This window comes from Giraffa tippelskirchi, chromosome 11 (assembly GCF_054371585.1).
Source record: "Giraffa tippelskirchi isolate mGirTip1 chromosome 11, T2T-mGirTip1v1.2.pri, whole genome shotgun sequence".
In the NCBI taxonomy this organism is placed as follows: domain Eukaryota; kingdom Metazoa; phylum Chordata; class Mammalia; order Artiodactyla; family Giraffidae; genus Giraffa; species Giraffa tippelskirchi.
Genome location: NC_137285.1, coordinates 100574965 through 100597921, shown reverse-complemented (window position 1 = coordinate 100597921; position 22957 = coordinate 100574965). Strand labels below are relative to the sequence as shown.

At 46.5% G+C, this 22957-nt stretch overlaps 1 long non-coding RNA gene across 1 annotated transcript in view; it reads left to right on the top strand.

Annotated features, from left to right (window-relative positions):
* Nucleotides 1-136: 136 nt before the first annotated feature.
* The window catches only part of LOC145526653 (uncharacterized), a 187212-nt gene continuing 164391 nt past the window's right edge, over nt 137-22957 (top strand). The window contains exon 1 of the long non-coding RNA XR_014069051.1: nt 137-524. This is a non-coding gene — a long non-coding RNA (uncharacterized LOC145526653). The remainder of the gene's footprint in view (nt 525-22957) is intronic.

The following is a 22957-nucleotide window of genomic DNA, read 5'->3' as shown; positions in this document are numbered from 1 at the left end:
GGGTCCAAAGAGCCAGCCAGCCCTGGAGCAGACTCTGCGAGGAGGGTGTTCTGTGGGAGTGGTAATCCCCAGGCCTGGTAGATTACAGATGTGGAGGTGGGGCTGACCCCATGGGCAGGAGGAAGCCCAGAGTCAAGGGCTAAGTACACAGACATTTAGATCATAGGAAACTTTTACAAAGCTTCCTTTAAGATTTCTAAACAAGAAGTGTGTTTGGCTTCCCAATGTTTTATTCATCACTGGGTCCCCTATTCCTTGAATGTCTTCTGGCTTCAGTGTCATCAAGTTCCCAGAAGGCAGAAGTCAGGGATTCTTATCCATCCTCTTTGGCTCCTGGCTTTTCCACTTCCAGGAAACACTAATTGGCAACTATGAAATGAAGACGTGCCTGGTGCCACTCCAAATGATGCTTTGTGGACCTTGCTCTGGCTTCTGGACTATACCCCAGTCTTCTCTGTCGGAAGATGCCTGAACCATCGACTTGCTCACCATTTGTTAAAAATGAAAGAGTGACTTCATTCCAGGTGAGTGAGTCCTGGAGTTTGGACTATAGAACAACCCAGGTTTTCAAATGGCTTGTGTACGACAGAGTTTCATAGCATGGCTTTGTCTTGCTTAACACAAAGCCTCTGATCTTCGCTCCAGCTTTCCTCACAAGCAGGCAGACAATCTCTTTCAGATCTAGAGGACAGAGTAAGCTGGAGCGTTTCTGGCAGGAGCCGGGCAAAACTGCAGGTTCAGGATGAAACTAGCTCTCCCCCAAGCACCCTGCTTCTCCTTGCCTATTGCTTTGTTCTTCTTGGTTTGCCAGTGTTGGAAATCCATCCAATTTGTTTCCTTCGCTGAGCATTTGGCCTCAGTCAATTTCTACAAAGTGCTCATGAAGGTCAAACCCTCTCCTGTTTCTTCTTTACACTTTTTTTTAAAAAAAAAAAAAATAGTTTTTATTGTCGAATAGTTTTAGATCTACGGGAAAAAATGGAAGAGAATTCAATGAGTTCCCACATGCTCCATCCCAGTTTCCCCCACTGATAATATCTTACTTTAGGGTGATACATTTGTCATAACTAACAAGCAAGTGGATGCCTTATTATTAACTAGAGTTGGTGTTATATTCAGCTTTTGTTATTTTTTTCACCCATGTCCTTTTTCTGTTCCAGGATTCCTTTCAATGCACCACATGACCTTTAGTTGTCTGTCTCCGTAGGCTCTTCTCAGCTGTAACAGTTTCTCAGACTCTCCTAAGTTTTGATGACCTTGATAGTTTTGAAGAGTACTGGCCAGCTCTTTTGTAGAATGTGCCTCTGTTAGGATTTCTCTTATGCTTTGGTGGCTCAGACAGTAAATAATCCGCATCCAATATGGGAGACTCAGTTTCAATCCCTGGTTTAGGAAGATCGCCTGGAGGAGAGCATGGCAACCCACTCCAGTATTCTTGCCTGGAGAATCCCATGGACAGGGGAGCCTGGCAGGCTATAGTCCATGGGGTCACAAAGAGTCGGATACGACTGAATGACTGACACTTTCACTTTTCGCTTTCCTCATGGTTAGATTGGGATTATGGGGAGGAAGACCACAGAGGTAAAGGAGCCTTCTTATCAAGTATATCAAGGGTATATGCTATCTCCATTGAGGCTGACCTTGATCCCTTGGCTGAGGTCGTGTTTGTCAGATTTCTTCACCGTAAAGTTCCTCTTTCTTCCCACACAACACTCTTTGGAAGGGAGTCGCTGTTTGCAATACACACTTAAGGAGTGAGGAGTCTGCTCTTTCCCTCATGAGGGAAAGCATCTACATAAATTATTTGGAATTCTTTCCCTCAGGAGATTTGTCTCTCCTTCCCCATTTATTTTTTTATTCAATCATTTCTTTATACCAGTATGGACTCATGGATATTTATTTTATATATTTATTTTGGTTTATAATAGCACGTTATGTTATTTATTGGGTTGCTCAAATTTTTTTTTCAGTTTTGGTCAATGGGAGCTTATTCAGGTTGGCTCCTGTATCCCTCTGATCTGCTCATCCTTTTATTTTTTTGTGCTTTTCCTTATTTTCTGATACTATATAAGATGCTCTGGGCTCATCTTTCCAGCACCAGCCTCAGAATCATCCATTTCTCCAAGGAACTTTCATTCCTTTTACTGGGTAGTGGTATTAAAAATCAAAGTCTGGGTGCTGGGTGTTCCTTAGATCTTTTGAAAGCCCAGACTGACCCCTCTTTGTCTTTCACAAATCTTCTCTTTTTTGCATTTCCAACTTAACATCTCCAGTCTATCACAGTGGTTTGTCATCAACTTAAAGTTGCCTCACAATGCACTATTTTCCCAAGTCCCTGGTATAACTAAACATACACACAATGAGCCTGATGTACAGCTGATGAAGGAGAGGGCCACATCACACTGGAGCTATTTTTAGAAAGAACAGTAGTCATCACAGACTGCTGTGCCCCTCCATCTCTGTATTGCAAGTCTCTTCAATGAAGACCATAATTCTCCATGCTGAAAAGGTGAATATAGACTCCAAGTGGACAAGAGCGAGAGGGTTGTTCCATACAAAACAGGTCACTGAGGAAGAGAAAAGAATTTCTTTCTTTGAAAGGATCAAAGACTGACCCACATGAGCTGAGTGAAGGGCAGCCATGCTTTCATTAAATACAGCCCAGGGCAGCCTCTAAGCTGGACCCACCTGCTGCCATTTGGGGAACTTTCTGTCTGGTCAGACTTCGTACTTGCCCTGCTCATGCCTTGATTTATGCCTTCTCTGTTTAGTCTTCTCCAACACTGATCATGCTCAGATACACAGTTAGAATACAAAAACTCTAACATAATCTTGTAGTATCGGGGGAAGATGGACCCTTGAGAATTATCTGGGTCAATTTCACACTCAGTGCCCGAGTCTGCTTTTCAATGTCCCCTTCAAATGATTGCCCAGCCTTGGTTTGAATTCCTCCTGTATCAGGGAAATCATTACTTTCCCAGGAAATCTTCTACAATGTTGAACAACTGTAAACACTCATAATTGCCCCCAAATATGTTTCTAGGTAGTTTTCTCATATTGGTACTACTTCTATCTCTCCTCAAAGAACCACTCAGAATAAGCTACAAGTCCCTCTTCACTTATATATCTGAAAGTGGTTTTCTTTCTTTAAAAGAAAAAAACCCTGCTTCTATATTGTGTATATTTTCCTGTGTCTTTAAATATTCTTAGAAAACATGATCCTTAGAGCTTCCTATTATTCCATTGTAGTTATGCACTATAATTTATTTAACTATTCTCTTATTGTTAATATTGAGATGGTTTCCAGTTTTGGGTTGTTATATATAACATGCAGTGAACATCACATAAATCTTCGTCTGTATTTCAATTATTTCCTTGGGTAGATTATTAGAAGTGGTATTACTGAGTCAAAGGGTGATGTTTAGCTTGTATTTTATTAGAGAGTAGAGTCATTATTATGTGAAGAGACCTGGGTATCACTCGGCGCTATGAATCTAGAATACTGAGATGAAATTTTTGAGTGGTTTGTGGAAGATGAGGACCCTTGCTGAAATATGGTAGATCACTCTGTCTTTGAAGAAGTAGCTTTGGTGACCAGAAGTGTATCTTTTCCTGTGTTGACATGAAAGTACATGGCTGTTGATTTAGCAAAAGTTTGAAGTTACGTTTTTGGATGAGGGCAGATAAATCTGCAGGTAAGACCCTTGGCAAGTTGAAAGCAGCATAGACAGATGGAGTCATGTCAGCATCAGTTTTGGGAAGGCACCCACATTCTGGAGCTCAAAGTCAAGCTGTCCATAGTGATACACAGAGCAGCTGTCCCATGGCCCAGTTGAAATATTGAAAAAGTCAGAGATTTCGCACATTCAGAAAAAAGGATGGCTGAAGAGTTAAAGTTAAATAAAGGGACAGATTCTTCCTGAAAGGAAATCTGAACTGGAGAGAAGTTTTATACATCTACTATACAGTTGGAATGATGAAGAGAAACAGTAAAGTCTTGGCATTTATTTCTGACTTTTATTTTAAGAAGACAGATGAAACAATACATGTTGAGATATAAAAAGTTAACTTGGGATGCTGTGTGGTATTGAAGAAGAGTATCAACATTAGCCAACATCCACTGGATCATAGAAAAAGCAAGAGAGTTCCAGAGAAACATCTGCTTCTGCTTCATTGACTACACTAAAGTCTTTGACTGTGTGGATCACAACAAGCTGTGGGAAATTCTTAAAGAGATGGGAATACTAGACCACCTTACCTGTCTCTTGAGAAACCTCTATGCAGGTCAGGAAGCAACAGTTAGAACTGGACATGGAAAAACAGACTGGTTCCAAATAGGAAAAGGAGTACGTCAAGGCTGTATATTGTCACCCTGCTTATTTAACTTATATGCAGATTACATCATGAGAAACGTTGGGCTGGAGGAAGCGCAAGCTGGAATCAAGATTGCCGGGGGAAATATCAATAACCTCAGATATGCATATGACACCACCCTTATGGCAGAAAGTGAAGAAGAACTAAAGAGTCTCTTGATGAAAGTGAAAGAGGAGAGTGAAAAAACTGGCTTAAAACTTAACATTCGAAAAACTAAGATCATGGCATCTGGTCCCATCACTTCATTGCAAATAAATGGGGAAAAAAATCACTGCAGATGGTAACTGAAGCTGTGAAATTAAAAGAGCTTGCTCCTTGAAAGAAAAGCTATGACAAACCTAAAAAGCATATTGAAAAGCAGAGACATTACTTTGCCAACAAAGGTCCATCTAGTCAAAGCTATGGTTTTTCCAATAGTCATGTATGGATGTGAGAGTTGGACCATAAAGAAGTCTGAACACCGAAGGACTGATGCTTTTGAACTGTGGTGCTGGAGGACTCTTGAGAGTCTCTTGGACTGCAAGGAGATAAAACCAGTCATTCCTAAAGGAAATCAATCCTAAATATTCATTAGAAGGCCTGATGCTGAAGCTGAAGTTCCAATACTTTGACCACTGATGCAAAGAGGTGACTCATTAGAAAAGACCCTGATTCTGGGCAAGATTGAAGTCAGGAGAAGGGGATGACAGAGGATGAGATGGTTGGATGGCATCACTGGATTCAATGGACATGAGTTTGAGTAAGCTCCAGGAGATGGTGAAGGACAGGGAAGCCTGGTGTGCTGCACTCCATGGGGTCTCAAAGAGTTGGACACGACTGAGTGACTGAACAACAGCATCAACATTAGCACAAGAGGGAGCTAGAATTAACTCGGGCCTTTCCCACAACTAGCCAAGTAACCATGGATAAGTTAATCTCCCTCTTGAGCCTTGGGTTCCTCTTCTAGAACATGGAAATTAGGATTCTTACTTCATAGGCCTGCTGGGAAGGTTACATGAAACTAGATGCAAATAATAGTTTAGTAGCTTCCATAGAGAAAGTGCCTGGTTAGTGTTCTCTGTTGCTGCCATTTCTGCTGTGAGCTGGAAGCTATGAGCCCACCCACACCATGGAGAGTTTCAGTACCATTCAGACTACAGAAAGTGTGAGCCAAGACCAAAAGTGAAGACAATGTTGATTTATCTCATTGCTATGGCCCTTTGACCACATTGCCAATTTTCTACCTTCCTCTTGTTCTTAAAGGAGCCATGCACAGATTCTGAAAGTTTTAGAAGACGGAGTATTAGAGTTGCTATTGAACCATTAGTCCTGGGGATGGGGTGGGTGCTGAGGAAGGGGTGATACTCTCCTTTTGGAGGTGAGGACTGTTTAGGGACCAAAAGAGAAAACAGAAATGACCTTCTCTTGGAGAGAGGTACCAGACCCCAAAATAAGATGAAGTAGGGCTGCCTGGTCAAAAGTCACAGTTGTGACAACTGCATATGCTGAGAGGCTAGAGAGTAGGCAGCCTGGGCTCTTTACTTTTAAAAGGGCCATCGTCTGGACCATCTCATTCCCCTGCAACTGACCTCAGCTCCACTCTCCCTGTGGGGCCTGTCTCTCACTTTCTGAGAAGCTCCTGACATCAGACCCACTATTAGATTCTGGTCTTTTCCTTGAGCTCAGCCTTGGTCTCTGCTATGCTGACTTGCCTCCCTCTGTTCACAAACATATGCTGGCCTCTGGCCTGCTCCACCTTTTATCCAATCCTGATCTGGACAACTATTCTCCCAAGACTCTCCCCCCATGCCCAAGCTTGGCTCCACTGTGTCCCCTGATTCTTTCTGAGCCAGTGCTTGTTTATAGTCTGTCATGTGGCTCCTGCTTTCATATTATATGCCCCCCTTTCCTGAACTTGACACCAAGTCCCTCTGGAACCATGCTGAGAAATAACACAAGTGTCATTGCTAAGGGCAACAATGAATTATCCCTCTTCTTCAATGATCTAGCAGTGTCCGTGGACTGAACTCCATCTGTCCACTGGGAGAAGTCAATGGAGGTCACTGCCCAAGACATTAAGGTTCAGTCTTTTGTCTGCCTCCTGGATGGCTCCAAAGTTTCATATTTCTGATGAGATCTATTGAAGCCTTAGGGAAGGAAAGACCCTAGTGGTTCAAACCAGCATGCCTGGATTCCTTTAGAAACAGCAGAAAGCCCCTGTAGGAGCTGTTTGTTATTTATTAGATTGATGACAGTTCATTCCAGGAGAGATGTTCCCCAAAGATGCTGGAGCAATGGTAGCCCAGCAAAGACAAGAGCAAGGAACAGAAAATGAAATCAGCATACCTAAGCTCGGGCAGGCAGAACCAGCTCCTCACTTGCCAACTGCACAACCTGGCAAGTCATCAAACCTCCCGAGCTTTCGCTGCTTCATCTGCAAAATGAGGATGAAAGGAAGACCTTTCTGACGGTGTTGGTTTGAAGATCAAATAAAATAATAAATGTGAAAGCGTATCGTGAAATGTCAGGTGCTTTTTAATGTTAGTTATTAATAGTAAAATGTATTATTATTAGCCTATGATTCCACAGGATGCTCCAGCAACAAAGAACAGAAAAAAAAGGACCAAGACTGGCCTAACAACAGGGAAATTTATTATCTCCTATTACAGGAGATTCAAAGATAGATCAGGCTTCAGGATGGGTGGGCTCAAGGTCTCAGCAGGGTCTTCAGAACCTGGGTTCTTTTTGTTTCTCTCTTCTGCCATCCTGGATGTCAGCTTGATCTGTAGCCTGGTCTAAAATGGCTTAGCAGATACAGGCATCACCTGCAGAGACAATGCTATTTTGAGAAAGGAGAGAGACTCTCTCTCCCTGTGACTCTCTCTTGAGAGAGAAGCTTATCCCAAGCCCTCCAGCACTTTCCTCTCATATTTCTATAGAAATTGGCTCATAGATCCACTCCTACAACAATCAAAGGCAGGGGACCCTTGGGCCAGTCAGGCTCATGGGTTTGCAGGCTGGATGGTATGGGACCACGTGAGATCTCTAGCACGAAGAAAACTGGGGTGATGAATGCTGAGTAGATGCCATAGCATCTAGTACCAATAATTATCATTATTGTCATCAGACTGTATGCTCTGAAGGTAGTGACTGTTTCTGTGTGGCCTTATATAGCCCCAGTGCCTCTTATACCAGTGGTCCCCAACCTTTCTGGTACGAGGGACTAGTTTCGAGGAAGACAATTTTTCCATGGACGGGGGTGGGGGACGGTTTGGGGATGATTCTCATAAGGAGCATGCAGCCTCGATCCCTCACATGTGCAGTTCACAGTAGGGTTCGCTATGATTGATGATGAGAACCTAATGCTGCCGCCGATCTGACAGGAGGTAGAGCTCAGGTGATAATGCAAGCAATGAGGAGCAACTGTAAATACAGATGAAGGTTTGCTCACTTGCCAGCCACTCACCTCCTGCTCTGCAGCCCTGTTCCTGTGGACTGATACTGTTCTGTGGCCTGGGGGTAGGGGACCCCTGTCTTACAGTACCTGGGACATCATAGATGCAGCTAAAATATTTGTTGAATGAAATAGCAGGAAAAGCGAGAGATGATGGGACACCACCACTTAGGTGGACATGCTCACTATGTAACAGGCACTGCTTGCTGAGTGTCGAGGCTGTGTTCTCACTCGCTCTCATGCTCCCTGCATGGGATACAACATCTTCTATATCCTGCATGCTCCACAAAAGTGTGAGTGGATTGCGCTTATTTTATGGAAGACATTATTATTTAATAATGATCGCAGATGCTTCCCTAGTGCTGCTTCTATTCCAGATGTTGGGATAAGGAAGCACTTTATATGTATTCGTTCCTGTAATTGTGAGTTAGGTACTATAATAATTCCCACTTTACAGCTGGAACAACTGAGACACAGAAGCCTTGCTCTGATTATGTAGGCGGTTCATAGGTGGTGAACCAGCTCAGGGGGGCTCAGGGTACCTGCTCTTAACACAGTACACTGCAAAGCTACTCCTTCAAACTGCTTCTGATAGACCCCATAGCTCACTTAATGGATGGAGGAGGCCATGATGGGGGAGGAAAATTCCTGGGTGGGGGTCGGGAGCCCCCTGTGACAATCCTTCTTCTGATCACAGAGTCAGGTCACTCCCATGTCCACCTCCCTCCCCTGGGAGCATTATTTTGCTGGAGAAGCCCGCCATACATCACTGTTTATCAGTGAGCAAGCACCTCAGCAAGGCCATTCCTCCCATTTGTCAGGAAGGGGAACTATTTATGGGGCCTCCACTCTGCAGAGCTAGGAAGGAGTCAGGCTGCATTAGTGGTGGCATTGCTGCTGTCACCAGCCAGGCCAGGCCGGGTTGACTTGTCCATTCATTGGCAGGACTGGGTGCTTCCTGGAGGCAACTCCCTCTCAGAAGGAGCTTCCTGAACACTGGAAAATAATGGAGGAGAACTGGCCTATTGTGAACTTCTGGTTCCATGTCCCTGTCTTGGTCACAAAATGTGTATCTATGAAATCATAATAATAATCACTTATTGAACTTTTATTATGCACCAGACACTATTCTACTATTTTAAGCACTTTGCATGTATTAAATTACTTATTCCTCAAAGCAAGAACTTCCTTTTGTGTCCACTATGCAGATGAGGAAACTGAGGCATAGAGTTGAGATACTGGTAAGTGGCCAGGTTGGGTTCCAAACTCATTGCCAATGCTTCCCAAGCCCTTGCTGCATGCCAGACCCCTCCTCAGGGCCTTACATGCTCCTGGTTGATTCTGCCCAGCAGCTCAGATAGAAACTATTCCTGTTCAAGGAAACCAAAGGTGAGGGGTTAGGTAACTTACCCAAGGTCACAAAGTAGCAAGATGAGCTGGGATTCCAATCCAGGCAGTCTGCCTAGGTCCTTCACTGGCTGACACTAAGCTTCCAATTCTCTTTTGCAAGAAATAAGGGCAGTTCATCATCAGAAACGGTTCAGTCCAGCTTGTTTCTTGTATTAACTCCCTGCCGTTCTTCCAGTTCTTTCCTTTGGGAAGCTCTTCCTTAGGTCCAGGAATCCCACACGTGATCTAAGACTAGATGGTGGTTGGCCCTGGCTCCTCTAAGCCCGAGTTGTAGAGATCCTCAGGTTCCTGTGACTAGAAGGAGCTCCCTGAGGTCACTGTGCTGTCTTCCGGCCCGAGGCAGGGCTGCTCCAACTCAGCCTTTCTGTTCGATGATGTCCTGATTTTTCCAGTGGGGACTGAGTATCCCCGATGTGAAGATACAGAGGTCTGGCCTGAACATGCACTCAGAGGGCCCTTGCTCTGACAGTGACCTAAGCCCCTGGAAGGGCGAGGTGACAAAGGGGTACTGTCTGGAGAACCAGCCAAAGTAACCCATGGCACCCTTCCAGCCCCGCCCCTGCACAACAGCTTAAAAACAATTTGTCCGGCCTGTGAGTAATGTCTAGTCACTAAATGCTAATTAATTTGCTGTTGCATTTGAGTTAATTTATGGGGTGTTCTCTTCACCAAGTAAATTTTAATTAAGAAGAGTAAAACAAATGACAAAGCAATTTCCAAAAAAAATTAATTTTCAAGTAAACACGAGCCATTGTTTTCCTTTGTATCAATGATGAAAATTAAAATGAAACCTCCATAGCCGCCCCCGCCCCCCCACCCCACTTCTCTGGCTTTTAAGGATGAAGTTTGAACTTAAGCCAGGGGCTGGGAGGAGGGCAAATTAGCAGTTAGGCAGGGCCAAAGGAACTGGGCAGAGAGCCTGGGAGAGACGGATAACAGGCCTCGGAGAAGTGCACTGGTGTTAATTCTCTAGTGTTGATGGTGTAGAATTTTCATCTTACACTGCACCTTTTAGGAGCTGAGACAGGAGAAGCTTATTGTATGTGCTTCTTGTAGAAACACTAAATGAGGAAGCAAGAGGTGAAGGCATTTTATTATTTTTTTTAATTCATCAAATTGCATAACCAAATAAGGGCTTCCCAGGTGGTGCTAGTGGTAAAGAACTCTCCTGCCAATGCAGGAGAGGTAAAAGAATCCATTAGATCCCTGGGTTGGGAAGATCCCCTGTAGGAGGGTATGGCAACTCACTCCAATATTCTTGCCTGGAGAATCCCATGGACAGAAGGCCCTGGCAGGCTACAGTCTATAGCGTCGCACAGAGTCAGACATAACTGAAGCGACTTAGCAAGCACGCACATATAATCAAATAAGAAAAGGAGAGAGGAAGTCAGAAAGAATCGACTTGCAGACTTGTCCAGGCATCGCCCTGGGAAACTTTACAGAGCTTCTTTCAGCTTGCCTGTCTAACAGTTCTCAGAGGAGGGTGTTTCCTATCAGCTTCCATATTACAGGCAGGGAAACTGAAGGCGTTAAGGCCACATGACCAGTGGGTCAGATTTAAAACCTGCTTTGCGGCCTCCAAGCTTTCCACATCATCCTGCTGTCTCTTTGATTACATGTGTCACAAAGTGATTTTTGAAATCAATTTGCAAGGCTGCGCTGGGTCTGCTGCCCAGAGCTTGATGTTGCTGCCATTCTATGTCTGGCTCGATGGAGAGCTGGGAATTGGGGTGATGATGGTGGGGGTCTGTGGCTGGTAGAGCAGATCTGGGGGTGGGAACACCCACCCCAGAGGAGCCTCAGAGATCAGAGGACCATGGCAGAGTGCAGGGTCGAGGTAGGGACAGACCGAGAGGACCCCAGAGGGGCGATTCTCCCATGCTATCCCCTGCCCACCCCACCCCTCCAACTCCCCCTGCAGCCTCTGGTTCCTGAATCAATGCTGAACCTCCTCACTGGAGAGAGTGAAAGCATGAAATCCAGTCTCAGGGCAGGTGGGCAGAGGTGAGGGCTGCCAGCCTGGGGAGGACAGTCCCTGCTGTGGTCACCGGAGGAACGTGCTAACTTTAGGGTCTCTGGCTTTCGAGAATCCTGCTTGTCCTGCTGCAGTCACTGGGGGCTCCTATGAAAGTATGGATTTGTCTGGGTTTCTCTATTTAATCCCAAATCTGTCAGGCCTTGTTAAATTTGATGGGGCCTGAAAGGTCTGGTGTTAAGCAAATACTCGGTGACCAGAGTCTTTGATGAGAATCAAACTGCAGCTTAATCCTGAGGTAATGGCTTTGCCCGTAATCCCAGGAGGCTGGGGATAAGTGAGGGGGAGGCAGAATCCAGGAGGCCGCCTGGAGCTGAGCGCGGAGTGAACGCGGACGGAAGAAGGAGGGAGGAGAGGTCGGCCGCCCCTGCAGCTGGGAGTCCCCAGCAAACCCAGCGTCCCATCCGTTGGAGCTGGAGGATGTCCAGACAGTCACCTAGGGGACCCCTCCCGCCAGAATGGGGGTGAGGCAGAGAGAGGCCCCTGTTTCTGCAGAGGGTTTTGGACAAAGATGAAGACTGAAGGGAGACCAGGAAATAAAAGGGATTAACCACTTCAAGATCCTCAAGTGGGCAGGCCCGGGGTTTCCCCTGCCTGGTCTGGGGAGAGTTGTCCAAGCAGAGGGGTTGCCTGAGGGACCCTCGCCTCCTCCTTGCAGGAGGCCAGGCTCTGCAGGCAGCAGACTGGGGGAGAGCAAAGACCCCCATCACCACCAGACTGGGATGCAGGGGTCCAAGTAGCTGCACCTCAAGTCCTCCTGCTGGCCAAGGGGGCTGGACGCCCTGAGCTGGGCACAGTGGGATGGGGGACCGGGAGACATGGGTTGGGGACAATCAGGAGGCAAGTGCCAGGCGGTGGCCACATTCTGCCACCTTCTGTACAAACCAGGGTTGATCACGCCACCTCCAGCTGCTCTGGAGAGGGCTGCTCTGCTCCTTGTCAAGGTACCTGATTAAACATTCATGGGGAAAAAATAAATAAAATAAACATTCTGCAAAGAGATGCTTAAGCAATCAGGCGCCTCAGGGGGTGGGTTCCCACAGCGCTGTAACCACAAGCCCTGGGGGTAATCGGCATTTAATGTCTCCAGAAGCTCCTGGGTTCCACACCCAGGGGCTGTTGCCTTGGCTTCCCTCCCCAGAGACCCCCGGCCCACCCGGGGAGGCTGGGAATCTCAGAGCGGTTTACCTCAGCTGTTTCTCTTGTTCTCCTTCTCACTTTGCTTTATTGTGTTAAATACAAACCTGTGCAGGAGGGAGGGAGGAACCGGCTCTCCCAGGGAAGGAGGTGGGGATGGAGAGTCGCCCTGAGGGATAAGTCAGACTCTCCTGCAAGATGTGAGCTTCCTGAAGCCTATGTGGCCTCAGATATGGTGGCCCAGGATGCCTAGTCCTTCCTTTTGTCGCTGAGCAAGTGCTTATGGAACTATGAGAAGGACGTGTGTGTGTGTGTGTGTGTGTGTGTGTGTGTGTGTGTGTGCCCTGCCTTCTCAGAACTGGCAAGTTCCCAGAGGGGTATTAATAAGAAAGCAGAAAATGAGGATGGTTGATAGTAGGCACTTAGCAAATGACAGATGCTGTTCCAGATGCTTTAGTGAGCTGTTTCATTTGACTTTCAGTAAGGAAGATGCTGTTGGCCCATTTAACAGATGTAAACATTCAGGCACCGAGAAGTCACTGGCCCAAGTTATACAGAGCAGGGATTTGAACCCAGATACCTAGACTTAAGGCTCACGCTTTACCACAGCTGCCTCTACATAACTAACAATATCAAACGTGCTTTGGGTCTCTTGACAAATCTTACTCAGTCAGGGGAGGCCTTCCAGAGGGGGTGAGTCCTCTGGTGTCCTCAGATTCTAGCTGAGTCCTCTGAAGCACTGGATTTGTTCAGTTCAATAGCAAGGTGGTTGGGGGCGGGGGCGGGGAGTGGGGAGCACACTCCCAGAGAAATGCACACAATTTGAATCTCAGGCATCCTCTAGTGTCCAGGTGAGACTGTCCCAGGACTTGCTTCCTCTCCTAAGCACACTGCCTGCAGAAATAAACATGCAGTGACAGCAGCTGGGGTCTGCGGGGTGGGTAGCCAGGGGCTCCTCTGGGTGCTGCGGGCTACTTGGGAATGCTGACACCCAGGCCGCTGTACTGGTGTTGGACTAATAACGCTGGTTAAAGAAGCAAAGTAAATGTAGGAGCTCATCTTCTGGCGGTTTCCATCTTTCTGGCAGCAAAAACAAGCTCTACAGACCAGAAGAGTTTTCTTGGCATATTAGAGTAATTCATTGTGCATCTGTAGTCAGGTACACACCCACACCCTCTTATTCATATGGTGTCTCTTTTAATTGGCTTTCTCCACAGCTAATTACTTGTCAGGTAAAGGGTTACTCATTGCGCAGAGGGCATCTATCCATCAGGACATGGGCAAGGCCAGGGCCTCAACTCTGTGGGGAAGCCATCATTCGAGGGCAGGCCATAGGGCCAGGTGGGGTCTCGATGTGGACTCTGGAAGGCGGTAACCTTGGAGTAGATCAGGAGATAATGGAGGGAGGGGGCCAAAAAGCCAAAGATGTGTGTTCAATTCCTCATCCCTCCATCCAGCCAGCCTTTCTGAGTCTGTCATTTTGCCAGGAGCTAGATTCACCACCATTACAGGATGGCATCAGTTTGATATGTCCCAAGATGGGACCTGTAGGATCCGAAGGTCTCAAATACCCAGCTTCTAAGAAGAAGCTGGACTTCTCATCATCCCTGAATGTTCTGTGGCACTCCATGAAGGGCACTGGAAATGAACTGCTCTGGTGGAGACCGTGGGTATTGATGCTTACAGCTCAGAGTCCCATCTCTTGATTTTGCAGAGAAGGGAAAAGAAGGCCAGAGAGGGCAACTAAACTACTTGATGGCACACAGCAAAGTCTGGACCTGCACTCAGCTCTCTAGACCCTGAGTGCATGGTTTTTTTCATACTGCTTTGCCAGTTATGGGGGCTGAGTGCACCCTTGATGACAGACAGGAGAGGGCTGTTCAGCAGCTGACCTAGGAAGGGGTGCATTTTTTTCTGGACGGTGCTCTCCCCAGCTCTCTTTTTTGCATTAAGAAAGAGAAAAACAATTATTGCATATTTTAATGCATATATATGGAATCTAGAAAGATAGTACAGATGAACCTATTTGCAGGGCAGGAATAGAGATGCAGACATAGAAAACAGATTTGTGGGCACAGTAGCGGAAAGAGAGTTCAGTTCAGTTCAGTCGCTCAGTTGTGTCTGACTCTGCAACCCTATGGACTGCAGCACGCCAAGCTTCCCATCACCAACTCCTGGAGTTTACTCAAACTCATGTCCATTGAGTCAGTGATGCCATCCAACCATCTCATCCTCTGTCGTCCCCTTCTCCTCCTGCCCTCAATCTTTTCCAGCATCAGGGTCTTTTCAAATAAGTCAGTTATTCGCATCAGGTGGCCAAAGTATTGGAGTTTCAGCTTCAGCATCAATCCTTCCAATGAATATTCAGGACTGATTTCCTTTAGGCTGGACTGGTTTGATCTCCTTGAAGTCCAAGGGACTCTCAAGCATCTTCTCCAACACCACAATTCAAAAACATCAATTCTTCGACGCTCAGCTTTCTTTATAGTGGGAGAGGGTGGGACCAATTGAGAGTAGCATTAAAATATCTACATATGTAAAATAGATAGCTAATGGGAAGCTGCTGTATAACACCAGGAGTTCAACCCAGTGCTCTGTGATGACCTAGAAGGGTGGGATGAAGGGGGAGTTGGGAGGGAGGTTCAAGAGGCAGGGGATGTATGTATACTTAGAGCTGATTCATGGTGTTGTATGGCAGAAACCAACACAACATTGTAAAGCAATTATCCTGCAATTAAAAATAAATTTTTTCAAAAAGAAATGCTTTCTTTAGAAAGTGGGAATCTCGGGGCGAGGTAAGGTTGCTGTGGACTTCACTTTCTGTATCTGTCTGGCAGAGTCCATTGAGAGAGACAGGCCTCTCGGAGGTGAGTGGAGAGCGTTGCCCTGCTGTCAGTGAGGATGAGGGCTGAGCCACTGATCAATGGCTTCTGCAGGTGACATCCTGGTGAGGCGGCTAATGGAGGCTGGGGCTTGAAGTCACGTGGAGTGGATGCGCTCTGTCTGGCCCGCACATGCGCACACGCTTTAGAGGAAGAGACACAGCCCTAGGGACAGTGGCCATGATCTGCTGTTTCTCTGTGAGGAGTGATACTACATGTTTTGCTAAGGATTTCCCAGCCTCCTCAGGCATTTGGTACCAGCTCCCGTCCCAGGAGCTTTGTGCCCAAGCTGAACCCCCTCCATCTCCTGGGGTTAGCTTAGTAACAGACCTCAGAGGTGCTTTCAGTGGTGTATCTTGGAGTTTAGTGGAAAGTTCATGAATGAATTAAAATCCTAGGTTTGCCTTTTACTAGTCATAAGACCTTAACATCTCTGAGCCTCAGATTTCCCATCTGTATAATGGGACTGTTGTGAGTGATCCCATGACACAGAACATAACAAGGTATTAAGTAAATGGTGATCCCCCTATTCCTAAACTAGTTCCAGATTAGCCTGGAGCCCTCGCAACAAAGGGTCCTTATGAGCATTTGCAAAGAAAAAAGGCAAGAGGCTGAAAAATATGTGTTAACTCTAAATCATCATTCACAAGTCTGTAGTATTTACTAGTGTGACAAAAAGGATGATTTCCACAGGCAGTGGATCTTTGCTAAGGGCAAACTCTTACCTGTGTAACACAGCTTTTAGGTTAGATCCTGAGCAAGTGGCTATTTTCACTTTGGGATGAAGAATGGAAGCAGCCAGAATCCTTGACTTCTGCCCCGTCCAGACAGGGCTTTTTGTTGTTGCTGTTTAGTCATTTCAGTCATGTCCGACTCTTTGAGACCCAGTGGACTATAGCCCTCCAGGCTCCTCTGTCCATGGGATTTCCCAGGCAAGAATACTGGAGTGGGTTGCCATTTCCTTCTCCAGGAGACCTTCTCAACCCAGGGATCAAATTCAAGTCTCCTGCATTGGCAGGCAGATTCTTTATTGCTGAGCCACCTGGGAAGCCCCTTTTGGGACATTAGAGATGCCCTTAACACAAGTTTGACATAAAGGATGCAGTGGTTTCACGAGCTGTGAAACCTTGTGAGAGTTACCTGAACTGTCTGTGCCTCAAGTTCTCTCATCTGTAAAACAGGGACAATACAATCCCTATAACCTGGACCAGAGCTAACTGGGTTAGTACACGGGAGCCACTGGAACTCAGTGGGTGCTCACAAAATGTTAGCAGCTGTTATTGTTACTTGGCTTTGGTATCAGAGTGTCAAGTCCCAGCCCCGCCACTAATTAGATGTGGTAAATTGAGTTGTTGTTCTGTCTCCCTAAGCCTCAGTTTCTCATCCGCTGAACGGTCATACTCATGGGACTGTCTTATGGGCTGGTAGGAGGATTAGATGAGATCTCATGGACCCGAAGTATGTGGAACAGTGTCTGGAACACGGCAAACACTCCTCAAAGTTTCTATTTTGTGTAATATCATGCAGGGATCCCTGCACTGCCCGCTGGGATCCTCTCCATGGCCCACGGCCTCCTGGTATTCACTTCCAGACACACTGGTGCATGCCTGGGAGAGTGGGATCAGTGAAGTCTTCAAAACCTGGAGGTTTCCCATTCTTGTTTAAAAATTTATCTTATTGAAGTATACTTGGTTAATAATTTCTTCTGTGCATCAAAGTGATTCGGTTATACATGTATATACATATATATATAATTTTTTTTGTATTCTTCCACACTGTGGCTTATCACAGGATAGTGAATATAGCTCTCTGTACTATCCAGTAGGACCTTGTCTATCCTTTCTATATGTAATAGTTTGCATTTGCTAACCCCAAACTCCCAGCCCATCTTTCCCCCACCTCCCCAGACCTCCTATTCTGATTTGCCAGCCTGCTTTAAGTAACACAACCACCTTACAGGTATGGAGCACTTTCCATTGTTTCAAACATATCTTTCAAATAGAGAAATGAATCACATTCAAATAATTCCCTATCTTGAACCTTTGTTGGTCCTCACAAAAATTCTAGAAAATATGGTGTATATTATTAATCTTTTTTTTTTTTTTTTTTAATTGATAAGGATCCCTGGAGAAGGAAATGGCAACCCATTCCAGTATTCTTGCCTGGGCAATCCCACGGACAGAGGAGCCTGGCGGGCTATAGTCGATGGAGTAGCAAAGAGTTGGACACGACTTAGGAACTAGACAACAACAACATAGATGAGGAAACAGAGGCTCGGAGAGGCTAAGTGATTTATCTGAAGCATTCAACAAGTTAACTCATGCTCTGGTCCAAAATTCATGGTTCTGTAAGAATAATAAGCACTTCTGGATTGTTTTACAGTTAAGATAGACTTTCTCATGCGCTGTCACATCTGATTGTGACAGTGATGCTGTCGGGGTAGGTCTTCTTAATATACCTGATGCACAGACCCAGAAAGGTCTGCTCACCATCACCCAGCAAACAAACGATGAATGTGAGGTTCAAATTCATGGTTTCTGGTTTCTTTTGTGTGTTCTTTCTACTTGCCATTTTCAGTTCAAAATCCAGCTTAGCTAAAGGCAGAAAAGGGCAAAAAACAAAAACAAACCCCCCAAACACCCAAACAAGACACCAGCTGAAGAGAGGCAGCCACTCCCCAAACACAGACGGGCCACCCAGGGATTTCCGACGACAGCATGGATCAAGGTATCCGACAGAAAGCATGGAACTCTCCCAGCCAGCCTTCCATCGAAAGGTGTAATTAGGGAGCTGACAGGCTGTACACGCAATGCTGCTAATGGGTCCTCCTGTGAGAGGGACCTGGCGAGCACGGGTAATTTGGGCCGAGTGGTGCACTCAAAGGAGACCCAGGCTTCAGGTGCCCTGCCTGACCCCTCCGCTCCCACCCGGGGCCGGAAGCATCCCCAGGACACAGGAGGAAGGGGCTCGGCCTAGACCCCATGGGCGACACAGAGATATTTGCCGTGGTGCTCGCTGCACATTATGCTAAAAGTGTGTCAGATTTCAGAGGCAGTCTGGGCGGGAACCATGGAAACAGGTTAGGGAAGAGAAGAAGCTGATTGCTGTTGTTGTGTTTGTGAGGGAAGGATGAGCTGGAGGGAGCTGCCCTCCCTCCTCCACATCCTCGGCTGTGACTCCCGGTCCTGACCCACCACCCACCGCCCACCTGCCCCCGGGGCCCTTGGTAAGGAGCCTCCCTCCCAAGCACACAGCCACATCAGGGAAAAGAGGGCCAAGGATGGACTGTGTTGATCTGTGAGCCTGCTCCCCTGACTCTCACGCAGACCCCCCAGCCCCTTTGGAACAACCAGTTCCCAGGCACTGAATCCCCACCAGGTGCCACACACAATGAGGGATGCTTCCCCTACATTATCTCCAACCCTCCCAGCAACCCTGCAAATTGGCATCCTTACCCTCATCCCATGGCTTCCCAGGTGGCACTAGAGGTAAAGAACCCACCTGCCAGTGCAGGAGACGTGAGAGACAGAGGTTCTATCCCTGGGTCGGGAAGATCCCCTGGAGGAGGGCATGGCAACCCACTCTGGTATTCTTGCCTGGAGAATCCCATGACAGAGGAGCCTGGTGGGCTACCGTCCCTGGAGTCACAAAGAGTCGGACATGAGTGAAGAGACTTAGCACACACGATTCTGCCTTCAGAGCAGGATGGAGATGGGATCCTTTCGCTTTCTGCCTTGTGTGGCTTTTCTGTGGACCCAGATGCAGGCACCAATGGCCCATCCTGTAGGGTTCTGTCTCCAGGAGGCCTCACCAGCTTCCCTCTTTTCCTGCGCCTTAGCGATGCCATCACCATGGTTCCCAGACTCTTGAGCAGAGAATCCATTTTCTCTTCTAGTCAAGAGCAAGGAGACAGCTCTGGATAAAGAAGCTCTTGAAGAGCAGCCTGGGTCACATGGGGGTGTGGGTACAGGGCAGAGGGGCCGACAGTGCAGCCTGCACCGCAGAGCCTGAGAGGAGCGGTGGTGTCCAGCTGTGGTCCAGCTCCCCGATCAGAGAGCTGTCTGTGAGACTGAAGGCGGAGGATGCAGAAACCATCCTGGGAGGACAGCGCCCATTTCTGAGACGGCACGATGGGTATTTTCAGCACCCCAAAGCTTCTGGCCTCTGAGAGCTTGGAGCCTTGCTTTCAAGTGACTGAGATCAGAGACTCACACCCAAGGGTGTTGGTTCCAGGCAGAGTGGGGTGGGGCAGGTAGTGGGGAGGATATCCCGGGAACAGAGAGGGAGGGACAGAGACCTTCAGACAGGGCTTTCTGATTGGCTGGGGAGGATGCGCCCTGGCTTCCACGAGACATTGGATGGAGGACCAGGGCTTTCTAGAGGAGGAACACTTTTTACTCTTCTCCTCTGGGAGCAACGTTGAAAAAGTCCACAAATAACTTCTTCGATTTTTTTGTAAATTCAAGTAGATAACAGTTCTTCAAGACAGGACAGAGAAGATGCCAGCACAGGTGTTATGGATACCTAGCTGTTGTGTGGAGTACAGTATCTGCTTCTTTCTGTTCTGGAAGAGACATTCCTGTTATAAGCAAAGCCCTCATTTGTGTGTGTGTTTTTAAACTGTATTAGTAACTATTATTAGTGAAAAAATAGAGAAATTCTCTAAAGATACAAAAGTTAAACAATAAAATGAATAATTTTAAGGAACTGAGTGGGAAGAGAAAAATGGGAACCATGAATTAAATTCTATTCTCTCAAATATCATGTACCTTAAAAAACGAAAGCCATGCAATAGCTTAGGATTAATAACAAATCCAGAAATGAAGATTTTTGGTTCTTGTTGACATAGCAGTAGAATCTTTGATAACTTTCAATCCTAAGAACTGAGAAGACAGCAAACATGGTTAATATCTTCTAACATAAGAATCTATAGAAATGACATGTTAATAACCTGTTGTTGTTGAGTAGCTAAACTGTGTCTGACTCTTTTGCAACTCCATAGACTGTAGCCCGCCAGGCTCCTCTGTCCATGGGATTTCTCAGGCAAGAATACTGGAGTGGGTTGCCGCACCCTTCTCCAGGGGAACCTTCCTGACCCAGGGGTTGAACCTGCATCTCCTACATTGGCAGGCGGATTCTCTACGACTGAGCCACCTGGGAAGTCCAGTAACTTTTACTGATTATTTAATGAATGGTTGACTTTCCATCCTGGTGGTTTAGGGCCACATAAACTACCAGCCCGAACACTTCAGTTCTAATCCCCTCTCAGTCTTTAACCTGGTGACTTTGTTTTTATTTTCTTATTTTTTATTGAAGTATAGTTCACTTACAATATTATGTTAACCTCTGCTGTACAGCAAAGTGATTTAGTTATACATACATATATATGTATATATTGCAAACATTCTTTTAATATTCTTTTCCATTATGGTTTATCATAAGATACTGAATATAGTTCTCTGTGCTATACAGTAGGACCTTGTTTTTATCCATTCCATGTGTAAAAACTTGCATCTGCTGACCTCAGCCTCCTCTTTCATCTGTGTTTATGATCTCTTTCCTCAGGAAACCAGGCCCAGGGTTATCACCTCACCTTGTACCACCACCCTGTAAATTCTGCTTCTACCTGCCACTGCTGCTGCTTCTCAATCTTTAGAAAGTCTTTTCCTTCTAAGACTCTCCTTAAATCCTGCATTCCCTTTTCTTTTGGTACTATCTCTTGTCTTTCACCATACCTTTTCTTGAAAGAGTGATCAACATTTGTTACCCCCATTTTTATTCCGTTTGTTCTCTGGTCCATGAAAATGAATTTCTGCTCCCACTGTTTATGCCTGCTTCAGTGGGCCGACATTGACTGAGCATTTACCGTGTGCTCCCCAACCTCCACATCCAGGTATTGGGGATACAGCCAAGCAGTCCCTGCTTACCATGTGCTCCCCAACCTCCACATCCAGGTATTGGGGATACAGCCAAGCAGTCCCTGCCTATAGGACCTTCCTCCTACTTAGTAGGGCAGACAGATGTCAAGACAGATGACACAAACAAATGGCAGATGACAATGGTGAGAAGTGCTAAGAAGGTATGGGATGTGGGGTTGCAAGAGCAAATAACAGGGAAATGTGACCTATAGAGGCTTCCCAGGTGGCTCAGTGGTAAAGAATCCACTTGCCAACACTGGCGACGTGGGTTCAATCCCTCGGTCGGGAAGATCCCCTGGAGTAGGAAATGGCAACCCACTCCAGTATTCTTGCCTGTGGGAAATCCCATGGACAGAGGAGCCTGGCAGGCTACAGTCCATGGGGTTGCAAATGAGTCAGACATGACTTGTTGTTTAGCGACTAAACAACAACAACAACAACAATAACACAACCTACTAGAGGGCCAGGGACAATGTCCAGTGGCCAGCTGATTACCAAATCCAACAGACACGTTACAGGTGTGAGATGACCGTGAGCTTGCCCTTGAGAGAGCTGTCGAGGCGTGCTCAGAGGGCGGGGGAAGAGCCCTGACGGAATGGGGCACCTGAAGCTGAGGCGGGGGAATTTTAGGAGCCGCATTCTCGGGTTCTTTCTGCCCAGATCACCTCCCTTCCCTCCCGTGATTGACCACCACCATCTATTCTTTATTTTTTTTCTTGGTGGGGGAAGTAGAGTTGCTTTACCATGTTGTATTCGTTTCTACTGTACAATGAAGTGAATCAGCTCTATGTTTACATACATCCTCTCCATCTTGGTCCTCCCTCCCGTGCCACCCCCATCCCACTCTTTAGGTCATCACAGAGCACCGAGCTGAGCTCTCTGCGCTCTACAGCAGCTTCCCGCTAGCTGTCTCTTTTACACACATGTCACTCTTAATCTCCCAATTCATCCCACCTCTTCTCCTACCCCCTGCGTCTCTATTCCTGCCCTGCAAATCGGTTCATCTGTACCGTTTTTCTAGATCCCACATATATGCGTTCATATACAATATTTATTTTTCTCTTTCTGACATACTTTGCTCTGTATGATCACCATCTATTCTTTATTTGAGAAAATAAAATTAGACCTTTTTTTGGTGAAACCTTTCCCAATCCTTCCACCCTCATTCTACCTGACCTACTCTACACTCTGTGCTAAATAGCGCTTGTACCTAAGGTAACTCTCATCATATCAGGCTGGGGTGTATTTTTCATGTCTATATGCCTTCTCCTCTCAGGAATGAGGGGTGCAGGGAATTGAGTGGGATGTGGTTTGAGTCATCTTCTTATGCTCTTGCACTACCCCAGGAATAACCCAGCTGTGACTTGTAGTTGAGAGGGTGGCATGGGTAAGTGGAAGAATGGATGGATGGATGGATGGATGGATGGATGGATGGATGGATGAAGGAATGCCTCTGAAGTCCTGGACAGATGCATGAAGAGGCAACCAGGTGTCATGGAAGGAATAGTGGGATAAGGACTCAGAAGACGTGAGTTTGGGGCCTGGCTGAGTCACTAAGAGTTGTGTCATGGTTTGCAATTTTCTTTGTGCTCACTTTTCCAATGAGTGAAATGAGAAAATCCAATGATTTGATTTTGAAAGGTCCTTTGCATTCTAAATTTCTACTTGTTCTCTCTCTCATCAAGGGAGATAAGACCATCCCTTGGGTGAACTTCCCTGGTGGCTCAGATGGTAAAGCATCTGCCTACAATGCAGGAGACCTGGGTTC